This window comes from Lolium perenne, chromosome 3, assembly GCF_019359855.2.
Source record: "Lolium perenne isolate Kyuss_39 chromosome 3, Kyuss_2.0, whole genome shotgun sequence".
Lineage (NCBI taxonomy): Eukaryota > Viridiplantae > Streptophyta > Magnoliopsida > Poales > Poaceae > Lolium > Lolium perenne.
Window position 1 is genome coordinate 69,452,808 of NC_067246.2, and position 10,774 is coordinate 69,463,581.

Here is a 10,774-nt window from a genome sequence, read left to right on the forward strand (position 1 = left end):
TGGGATTCAACTACACCAGTTGACTCCCAATTCCATCCTTCACATTTCTATTTTCATCACGCTTTGCGAGTGCTTCCTTGGAATCACTCCTAATTGGATTCTTTGGAAACGAATTTTCTGCCTCCGCCGCAATGGCTCCCACAACGTCACTTATAACATAGGTGGCGTTGTAATCTGTGTTCGTACTGATGTCGACTATTTCGACGTCAAATTTCCTGACTCTGTCCAAGGATGGCGCAAAAAGTGGCTCTACATTCACGAAGAAAGCGCCAATTCTGTGGAGCACAACATAGTTCCTTTTGACGGAAGTGCCAGGATTCAGCGTCGCCGTTCCTGGGATGCCGAAGCTTCTGAAGAAGAGAAAAAAGCGACAGAGGCGCTCATGGCTCGTATCCATCATCTTCAAAACACTCGAGGCAAAGAGCTATCTGGTGTTCAAATTACTGCCTACTTCCTTAGGATTAGAGTGCAGCCTCTTCAGGCTCGCAAAAATCCCCTTTGGACGTATTCTGGTGAAAATGACGCCAACAGAGTTTCCAGTGATCTTTCTGTAAAGGACCTGGAAAAATTGGTTCGAAGAATTTCTCGATTAGGCAAGAAGGATCCTATTCCCTCCTCCTGTCGAGTGGAACCATACAGTGCTTCTAATCCTCTTCCCGAGGTATTTTGTCTTCTCGAATTTCTATCTTGTTCTGAACTGTTCCTTGTATCTTATTGCAGTGGTATCTCACTTATTCTCTTTTGTCACTATTTCCTTGTAGAATCATCCTACTATGGCTTCCCTTCCTCCTCTTCCTGAGGATGGAGAGGTCGAAGAAAGAGCCGTTGTCGATGATGACAACCAGAGACCCCTCTTTTGTTAATGAACCCGCAGATTCTCGAAAATCTGCGGGATCTACTGAGAAGGATGCTGCCTCTGAAGGTACAACATCAGCACAATCTCCTCCTCCTGCTGTTTCTCCGAAGAGCAAAAGGAAAAGGAGCAATGCCGAAGATTCCGGGACCTCGAAACCCGAAGAAAGCTGCTCCTTTACCTCGAAAAGCAGCTTATGATCCATACATCGAGAGTATCATCAGCTCGTAGGTTCCTTGCTCTTTTCCTTTTCTATTTGAAGAATTTTATTTTGCCTTGCTTTTTATGCTGCCACTATTTTGTCACAGTGATGATGAAGAAACACCAACTTTAGATGTGGCTGCTCGAACGAGCACGTCACATACTTTAGTTATTTCAGAAAAACCAGTTGAAGGGGAGGAATCGTCGCCTCCTCAACAAAATGTTGATACATCTACTCCTCCTTCGAGCCCCCGTGCCCCTTCACCAAAAAGGGCACGGGTTGAAAAGATTGTTGATCCTGCCCCTCAGTTGGGCAGTTCGTCGACTCTGCTCTTAGATGATGTAAGTTTGTCGGCATCTATATTTTCCTTATTTTGTTTTTTCACACCTTTTCTCTTTTTCATGCCGACGTTTCTTTTGATGTACTTACCTTTGAACAGCCAATGATCAAAGAGCTTCTTCGGATCGGGTCCCAATTTGTTGGGTACCGTGAATATGCCGTGAGCCGAAGGTAACGACTTTTATACTTGCTATTTTTCTTTGACTTTCTATTCCTGTTGCTTGTCGCTATTTTTTGATCTTTCTTTTCTTTCTTTTTCATATCTCGACGAAAAACTTTCGAGGCCAACGAACGTGTCGACGCACTTGCTCAAAAACTCGAGCAAAGTGAGGCGGCTCGCAAGAAAGCTGAACTTGCTGCTAGTGAAGCCAAGGCCGAGGCTGATGAAGCCAAGGTGAAAGCTGCTAGTGTTGAAGCGTTGCAGAAAAGTCTCACAGATGCTGAATCTGCCTTGAATGAGCAGAAAACTGCACAAGCTGCACGTGAGCAAGATATCATCAAGCGCTTGAAGTCGCAAAGTCGACGTACGCTAAGTAATATCATCCATCCCTTCTGTTTTATTGTACGTCCTGTTTCTTGGTTTTCGACTAATGTTCGGTCTCATGTGGCAGCCCAAACAGACCAAGATTTTGACTTGGAAAATCCCGTCAAGGACCCTCTTCTTGACGCACTTTCTCTTCTGGAATTTCATGGGCGTGAAATTCGCGAAGGCGTGGCCAATGCCAGTGCAAGTTTGTCGGCGTTATTCCCCTACTTCTTCCCGAAGAAAGAGGAACCTTCGACTTTCCTTGCCCTTGCCAAGCTTTTCAATTCGTCGGAAGACCTGGGATTGAAGATGCGTCAGGAGAATATGAAGGTTGTCCGAGAAATCTTGTTGCCCTGGTTGGCGACAGCCAACAGACGCTTGATTGGATGAAGGTTGGCGACACCAGTCAGATAGAGCAGTCAAGATGGAGGTCGCTGATCAAGGCGGCCAAGCCCAACACGAAGAAGATCTTGGCGTATCTGGGGATCAAGCCAGCTTCAACTCCTAGCTCCTCGAGGCCGGAGGTCTAGTTGCATGCCTCTGTTTTTCTTTCTGTTTCTTTTGCTTCTGTCGCCAAAGTAGTCATTTGGCGACACGTACTTTCTTAACTCCACTGTAATGCCCTTGTAATTATTCCAAGAGATTAATGAAGACTTCTATTTTTGCTTGTTATTTGATGTTGTCTTGTTTATTTTTCAGTTGATATTTGATAACTATACTCCATCTTCTGCTCCTTCCAATGTTTCGCCTTCTTCTTCCCGCGCGAGGAAAGCTTTTGGTGATACCGCTCCTGTCGACGATACCTTGTCGCAAGAACTGGATGAACTTCGGCAACAACTTCAATATGCGAAGAAGCAAACACTTGTGATGATGGAGCAATCTCGTAAGTCATCTGAAGCCGAAAAAATTGCTCTTCAACAAGCTCACGAAGCCGTGGCTGCTAAGGAAATTGCTGCTTCCGAGGCTGAAAAGGCAACTACTCGAGAAAATTTCATGCTCGAATTAATGAATGAAGCCAGTGCAGATATGTCGGGTATGCCTGTTTCGTCCGCTGATATTCTTTATCTTCATGCTATTGTTTCTTAGAGGTTTCCACTTCTTTGTTTTGATAGGTGCCTTTGTTGATGCTGCTGCCGAGGAAGAGAGGGTAAATGCTAGGACAACCCTCCTTGTTAATCTTTCCCTGGACCATGGTTCGTTGTTTTGGGCTACCCCAGAGAGGACCCGCCAAATTGTCAGATTTCAAGATCGCGCCTCTCAAACTCGCGATTTCCTTGACTTCTGTACCAAGACCTTGTCCATGGTTTACAACTCCATGTTTCCTCGGAACGTCCAACCAAAAACTCTTCCTGAATTGATGGAAAGGTTCAAGGATGCTCGCAGTATCCATGATTTTGTCAAGGCTCAACTAGTAGCTGGCGCTGATTTGCTCTTATCATGCTCCAAATCTGCCACTCGAAGCTTGACCTTACCCAGGTTGTCGAGAAAGTTCACCAAAAAGTGAAACGTCGGAGAGTTGGTGTTGACAGGATTAACACGAAGGTTACGCCTATAGCCGAAGAAATGATTGAGGACCTACTTCGGATGGATGCCGACTTTTTTGCCGATGGCCATTATGCCGATTTTCTTGGTGCTGCTCCTGAGGAAAACAGGGTTACTCTTGATGACATATTGAATCAAGACTAGTTAGTTTCTTCTTGTAGATATTTTTTCTTTGTAATCCACGACTATATTGTAAAGCAATCATTATATTTCTCTGTTTGTTTAGCCCCCGAGTGTTTCGGTGACTCTTTACTATATTTGTATACTTGCGAGGTTTTGAACCAAGGCATTTATATATTTAAGGCGAATATGAGCCCCCAAGCTTTTTATTGAGTACTATTTTGTATTTTTGTTGACTCACGAGGTATTTGAATACCAAGGCAAGTTTTTCCTTTTGTTGATGAACTATATTGAAATTCGTCGGAGCGAAGACTTTGGTCATGTCGATAAAGAAGAGAAGTTATATTGTCACTATCTTTATTATATTGCAGCACCGCGAGCCCGCCTCATTAAAAACCTTCTCCGGCCCCACTCGGTGCCCCGAAAAAGGAAAAGAGTGCGTCTGAAAACTCGCGGGCGTTTCAGTACATTGAAGCTTTACAAAGACTATATTTTGACTCTAGGCGTAAAAACGCCTAAGTTGCGCCACGTTCCAGGGGTTTGGCTCCTCCACCCCTGTCTTTTTGTCCTTTATTCTGTATGCTCCTCCTCCAATTACTTCCGTGACAATGTAAGGGCCAAGCCATGGTGACTCGAGTTTTTCATGACTTTTTTGCGTGAGCCGAAGAACTAGGTCTCCCACCTGAAAAGATCTTGGCCGCAAACGTCGACTGTGGTAATTCTTCAAGTCCTGTTGATATTTGGTTACCCGAGATAATACTTCATCTCGAGCTTCATCAAGTGCGTCGACGTCGTCTTCTAGCACTCTTCTCGACGTTTCTTCATCATATTCAGCGACACGTGGAGAGTTGTGCTCTCATCTCGATTGGTAGTACTGCCTCTGCTCCATGAACCAGGAAAAACGGAGTTTCTGCGTTGCTGTGTTTGGTGTTGTTCGGATGCTCCACAACACGCTTGGTAGTTCTTCTGGCCAGGTATGTCGAGCTTTTTCCAGTGGTCCTAACAAGCGCTTCTTGATACCATTGCAGATGATGCCATTGGCTTTCTCGACTTGCCCATTGGTTTGAGGATGTGCAACTGACGCAAAGTTCAGCTTAATACCCACCTCTTCGCAATAATCTTTGAATTCATGGGATGTGAAGTTGCTGCCGTTGTACGTGACGATCTTTGTGGGGCACTCCAAATCTGAAGACGAGGCCTTTTACGAATTTTACTGCGGATGCTCCATCTGGTGAATTTATTGGCTTCGCTTCTATCCACTTTGTAAACTTATCGACAGCTACTAGCATGTACTCCTTTCCTCCTGGCCAGGATTTGTGTAACTTACCCACCATATCAAGTCCCCATTGAGCAAAGGGCCAAGACAATGGTATTGGTGCTAGCTCTGCTGCTTTGGAGAGTGAGGTTTTGCGGCGAACCTTTGACATGCGTCGCAAGTTCTTACTATGTCCTTGGCGTCCTCGATTGCTGTCAACCAGTAGAATCCTGCCCGAAAAACCTTGGCTGCGATAGCTCGACTACTTGCGTGGTGGCCACATATTCCTTCGTGTACATCCTTCAGGATTACTCTTCCTTCTTCGGGTGTAATGCACCTTTGCAAAACGCCTGAAATACTTCGCTTATACAATTCTCCCTTGACCACCGTAAAAGCTTTGGAGCGTCGAATTACTCGCCTTGCTTCAACTGGATCATCGGGTATTTCTTTTCTCATGATGTATGATATGTACGGCTGCATCCACGGTATCTGTATCACCATGACCAAGTCCTGATCCTCTTCTTCGTCCTCTTGCTTTTCCTTGGCAGCCCCCGAGGGTTTCTTCTCCTTCTTTTTTGACTTTGTTGGCTTAGTGGATCTCTCTGTTATCTCTTCCCAGAATACACCTGGCGGGACTGGAAGGCACTGTGACCCGATGTTTGCAAGAACGTCGGCTTCGTTGCTCAACCTGCTAATATGATTTACTTCGCATCCATCGAATAACTTCTCAAGCTCGTTGTACACCTCCTTGTATGCCATCATGCTATCATTGATTGCATCACATTGGTTCATAACTTGCTGAGCCACCAACTGTGAGTCGCCAAAGATTTTTAATCGAGTTGCTCCACAGGCTTTTGCCATCTTCATCCCGTGTATGAGGGCCTCATATTCTGCTTCATTGTTAGATGCGTTAAGGAACGTCATCCGGAGGATGTACTTCAATTTGTCGCCTTCAGGTGATATGAGTACTACTCCTGCGCCAGCTCCTTCTAGTCTCTTGGACCCATCAAAGTTCATGGTCCAAGTTCTCGATAAATCTGGAGGTCCTGTATTTTGCAACTCCATCCATTCTGCGATGAAGTCTGGCAGTATTTGCGACTTTATTGCTTTTCTTTTTTCATACGTGATGTCCCGAGGGGAAAGTTCTATTCCCCAAAGGGAGACACGACCCGTAGCTTCTGGGTTATTCAGTATATTTGACAAGGGAGCTTCATTGACCACTATGATCGGGTGTGCCGAAAAATAGTGGCGCAATTTTCGTGCTGTCGTGAACACTCCATATGCTAGCTTTTGGTACTGAGGGTACCTTTGTTTTGAAGGTGACAAGACTTCGCTCACGAAGTATCATGGCGCTGCACTCCATGGATTTTCCCTTCTTCCTCTCTTTCGACAACTAATACCGTGCTAACCACTTGGGGCGTGGCTGCAATATACGTAGGAGAGGTTCCTTTTCCTTTGGAGCCACCAGGATTGGTGGTGTCGAGATTTTTCGCTTCAGATCCTCGAAAGCTCTGTCGGCCTCTTCGTTCCACCGGAATTTATCTCCTTGTTTTATCGGCGCATAAAATGGTAACGCTTTTCTCCTAACACAGCGACGAACCTGCTCAAAGCTGCGACTCGCCCGGTTAGCTGCTGTATTTCTTTCAACTTTGTTGGCTTTCTCATTGTTACTATGGCTTGTATTTTGTCGGGATTTGCTTCAATCCCTCTTGCCGAAACTAGAAACCCCAGAAGTTCTCCTGCTGGGACGCCAAAAGAACACTTCGTCGGGTTCAGTTTGAGGCAGAATTTGTCGAGGTTGTCAAAAGTTTCTTTGAGATCCTCGATCAACGTTGTCCCCTTTTTTGATGTTATGACGACATCATCGATGTATACTTGCACGTTTTTCCCGATCTGTGTTGCTAAACACTTCTGCATCATCCTCTGATATGTTGCTCCCGCATTTTTTAGACCAAAGGGCATTGTTTTGTAGCAAAACACGCCGTAAGGTGTAATAAACGCTGTCTTGGCTTCATCATCTTCTTTTAATCTGATCTGGTTATAACCAGAATATGCATCCAAGAAGGAAAGACGTTCGCAACCTGCCGTGGTGTCGATAATTTGATCGATGCTTGGGAGTGGAAAGTGATCCTTAGGACAATGTTTATTGAGACACGTAAAGTCGACGCACATGCGAAGGACTGTCGTGTTTTTCTTCGGCACCATCACTGGGTTAGCTACCCATGTGGCTTCTGTAGATATTTCTCTGATAAAACCAGCTTCTTCGAGTCGATTTATTTCTGAAAGCATGGCTTTGCGGTTTGGTTCCGAAAAACGCCGCAAAGGTTGTCTGATTGGTTTTGCTGTTGGATCCAAATTTAGGTGGTGCTCGGCAAGTTCCACAGGTACTCCTTGCATGTCCTCTGGACACAATTCAAAGATTTTCCTGTTCTCACGGAGGAACTTGACGATCGCGCTTTCCTATGCGATATCCATATCGTTTGCGATAGATGTCGTCTTTTTGTATCCGTCGGGTGAATCTGCACCTCCTTAGAATTTTTCTCTGTGGTGAAAGTTGATTCTTTATTTGGCCTTCCAGTGTCTGGCAGTACGTCGTAATCAGTCATGATTTTTGACGCCAAGTACTCGGCTTGCATCCCGAAAGTTTCGCCAACTGTGAAAATCCTTGTCGCACTTATCGGCTAAGGCAAAGCTTCCTTGACTCGTGATTGGTCCTCTTGGTCCGGGCAACCTCCACAACAGGTATGTATAGTGTGGTACTGCCATACATCTAGCATATGCTGGTCGTCCCAACAGAGCGTGGTATTGTGATGGAAAATCCACGACTTCAAATTCGAGCTTCTCGATTCTATAATTTTCTCGGGTCCCAAATTGAACATCGAGATTGATTTTTCCCAATGGATAACTTGGTTTCTCTGGTGTGATGCCGTGGAATCTTGTGTCTGTTGGTTTCAAGTTTGCTAAGGATATGTTCATCTTCCTCAATGTATCTGCATACATGAGGTTCAAGCTGCTGCCGCCGTCTATGAACACTCGAGAGACATCAAATCCTGCGATAACTGCTGGCAGAATAAGTCTTGACCGCCCTGGTCGAGGAACTTGCTGCGGATGATCTGCTATTGTGAAGCCGATATCTTGTCCTGACCAATTAAGGTACTCAACTGTTGGTGGAGGCATTTTCTCTGCCATAAACACCTGTCGTGAGATTACTTTTTGAGCTCTATTGGACGGCCTTCCCTTCTGAATCATCAACACTGCTCCGTTGGAGTTAGGATCAACATAGGGTGGTGGTGCAGGTGCTGCCGCTATTCTTAGCTGGTGTCGATTGTCCTCTGTAATCGCGGGAGGTGGCGGGAGGTGAACCTCGCTCCTAGGCTCCCGAGGGTTTCTCTGTGCTGCTCGAGCGTGAGCATTTTCTGCGTATCTGAACATTGCCTGAAAATTTCGACAGTCTTTCTGCAGGTGCCCTGACTGTCTTTTCCCGTTGCTGTCGAGGAAGAAGTGCATCTGGCACGGTCCGTTCAGCATTTCCTCGGGGGACACGAAAGGTCTTGGAAACCTCGGCCCACTATTTTGCCTGTTGCGTGAATCATCCCTATTATCACCTCGCTGTTCACTGCTTCTCTGGTAGTCATCTCTGTTGCCTCCTGTATTTGTCCGAAAACCTGCCGAAATTTGTCCTGGGGCGTCGTAGTTCTGGTACGTCCGAGGAAATCTTCGCCTCGGTTGATAGTTTCGACCACGGTCCTCCTCTGGCGACCTGTGTCGTTTGTTGTGGACAGCGTCTTCTCCATCTGCCCATTTATTTGCTATCTCCATTAACGCGGATACTGTCCTTGGATTGGTCCTTCCCAAATCCTCGACAAAGTCTCCACGCCTGACTCCTGCGACAAACGCATCTATTGCTCTCTCGTCAGATATGTTTTCTGCCGAGTTTTTGATGATATTCCACCTCTGGATGTACTTTCTCATTGGCTCATCTGGCTTTTGTCGACACGCTCTCAACTCCTCTAACGATGCGGGTTTCTTGCACGTGGATCTGAAGTTCTTGACGAACACGTCCTCGAAACTTTCCCAGCTGTCGATGGATCCTGGAGCGAGTTTCTTTATCCATGATCGTGCGGCACCACTCAGGTGCACCTGGATGCTTTGCATGGCTGTTGCCCTAGTTCCTCCTGTCAGCTTCACCGTCTCCAGATAGTCGACTAGCCAATCCTCTGGATCTTGAAGGCCGTCGAATTTCTTGAAATTATCGGGTAACTTGAATCCTGAGGGGACTCGCGTTTTTCGGACTCTTCTCGTGAAGCATGGTAAGCCGCACATATCTTCGTCGTTAAGTTCTGGGGATTGCCGATGATCCCTTCTGCTTTGCCGCGCTCTGTCGACTCTTGCTTGTGCTGCTGTGTCTCTTGCTCCACTTGGCCCTTCAGGTGCTGCCGCTGTTGCTGCTGCGGGTCGCGGACTATTTTGCCTTGCCACTCCTTCGGGAGGCGTTGATATAAACGCTGTCCCCATAGCTCCAACTCCTGCTACCGCCATATTGTACAGTGTTTCCCTTGGGTCACCCGGAGGTGGTTTAGATGCAAGGATAAAAGCATGTGTCGCCATATACCCAGCCTCTGGTGTCTTAGGGATGATGTTTCCTCTTGTATCTATCGACATAAAGGACATGTCGAGGTTTTGAACCAAGTGTTCTCTTTCTGCCTCGGGTATGTGTTGCAGCCTTGATCTTGCTCTGTTCCGCGCCTCCCGATGGCTATCACCCGTAGTTCTAGATTGTCGACTTAAATCTGCCCTTCTCCTGCTGGATGCAGAAGCTGCCTCCTTTCTCCTGTTCAACTCAGCTGTCTGTTTTTCCAATTCTCTGGCAGCTCGTGCGAGCCTATATTGATATGCTTGCAATTCTTCTGGTGTGGCTGTGGTAGCCATTGGTTACGTGCCGTTCATAGCTCTCGCAGCTCTATCCCACGCTGCTTGTGAAAGTTGAACTCTATCTCGCGGCTCTGGCCCGACGGCTATGTTGCCCACGCCATGTCGCAGAGTGGAGGGAACGACGTAAGGATTTCCCAACCAGACGAAAGCCTCAGATGTCTCCTCTTGACCTTCAATGGCGTAAATCTGATGATACCTTGTACTCAGATCTATGTTGGGTTTGGTGACATCATCGTTGAGATTGATGAAGACCTTGCCCACTGTGAGAGATTTGTCGATGAAGTCATGACTGTCGACATCGCTTGAGCCATCGCTTATATACGAGTCCGCAGATGACTCAAACGATATGTCGTTGAAGATCTTGGCGAGTTTCTCTCTTGCTCTGATACTGACGTAGCGTGTCGCCGAGGTTTCTTCTTCTCCTGACTCGTTTGACGATGCATAGCTTGAAAAATCGGAATCGGCCACTGATGATCCCGACGAAATCGGAATCTCGACACGATACGATCCTTCCTTCTCGACGCGAAAGTGGAACCTTCCGAACGTCATCTCCATGGGCTCCGCCAGATACGCATATGCATCCAAACGGGAGGGTGGGTGAGGAACAAAATCGACAAGACCAGTAGCGATCTGTTTACCTCGATCCATTGTGTTGCTTGCGGTTGACGATGTCGAAGATCTTGAGCGTGCCATCGAGATCAGCTCCTTACGCCTCTAATTCCCACAGACGGCGCCAATTGACAAGGGATTAACTTGTCAATGCCTATGGATTGTAGGCTAGGGTTTAGTTAGAAGTAGAGGGCAAGTAGATCTCGAAGGTTTCAGCCGAAAAGTACTCGACGACTATGAAAACTAGGGTTTGCAGACAATGATTCGGTTGATTCTTCGTCCCTCGACTCCCCCTTTATATAGGAGGTGGAGTCGAAGGATTCGTGTTGTACAAGTTTACAGAGTTCGGGACGGTTTCTAACTCATCCCGCCAGATTACAAGTAACACTTCCTATT

General features: G+C 46.5%; 1 long non-coding RNA gene across 1 annotated transcript; it reads left to right on the plus strand.

Annotated features, from left to right (window-relative positions):
* Nucleotides 1-1,022: 1,022 nt before the first annotated feature.
* On the plus strand, nucleotides 1,023-1,555 carry LOC127338221 (uncharacterized). The gene is made up of 3 exons (XR_007874246.2): nucleotides 1,023-1,080; nucleotides 1,162-1,396; nucleotides 1,495-1,555. It is a non-coding gene; the product is annotated as an uncharacterized lncRNA (long non-coding RNA).
* The last annotated feature ends 9,219 nt before the right edge of the window (nucleotides 1,556-10,774 follow it).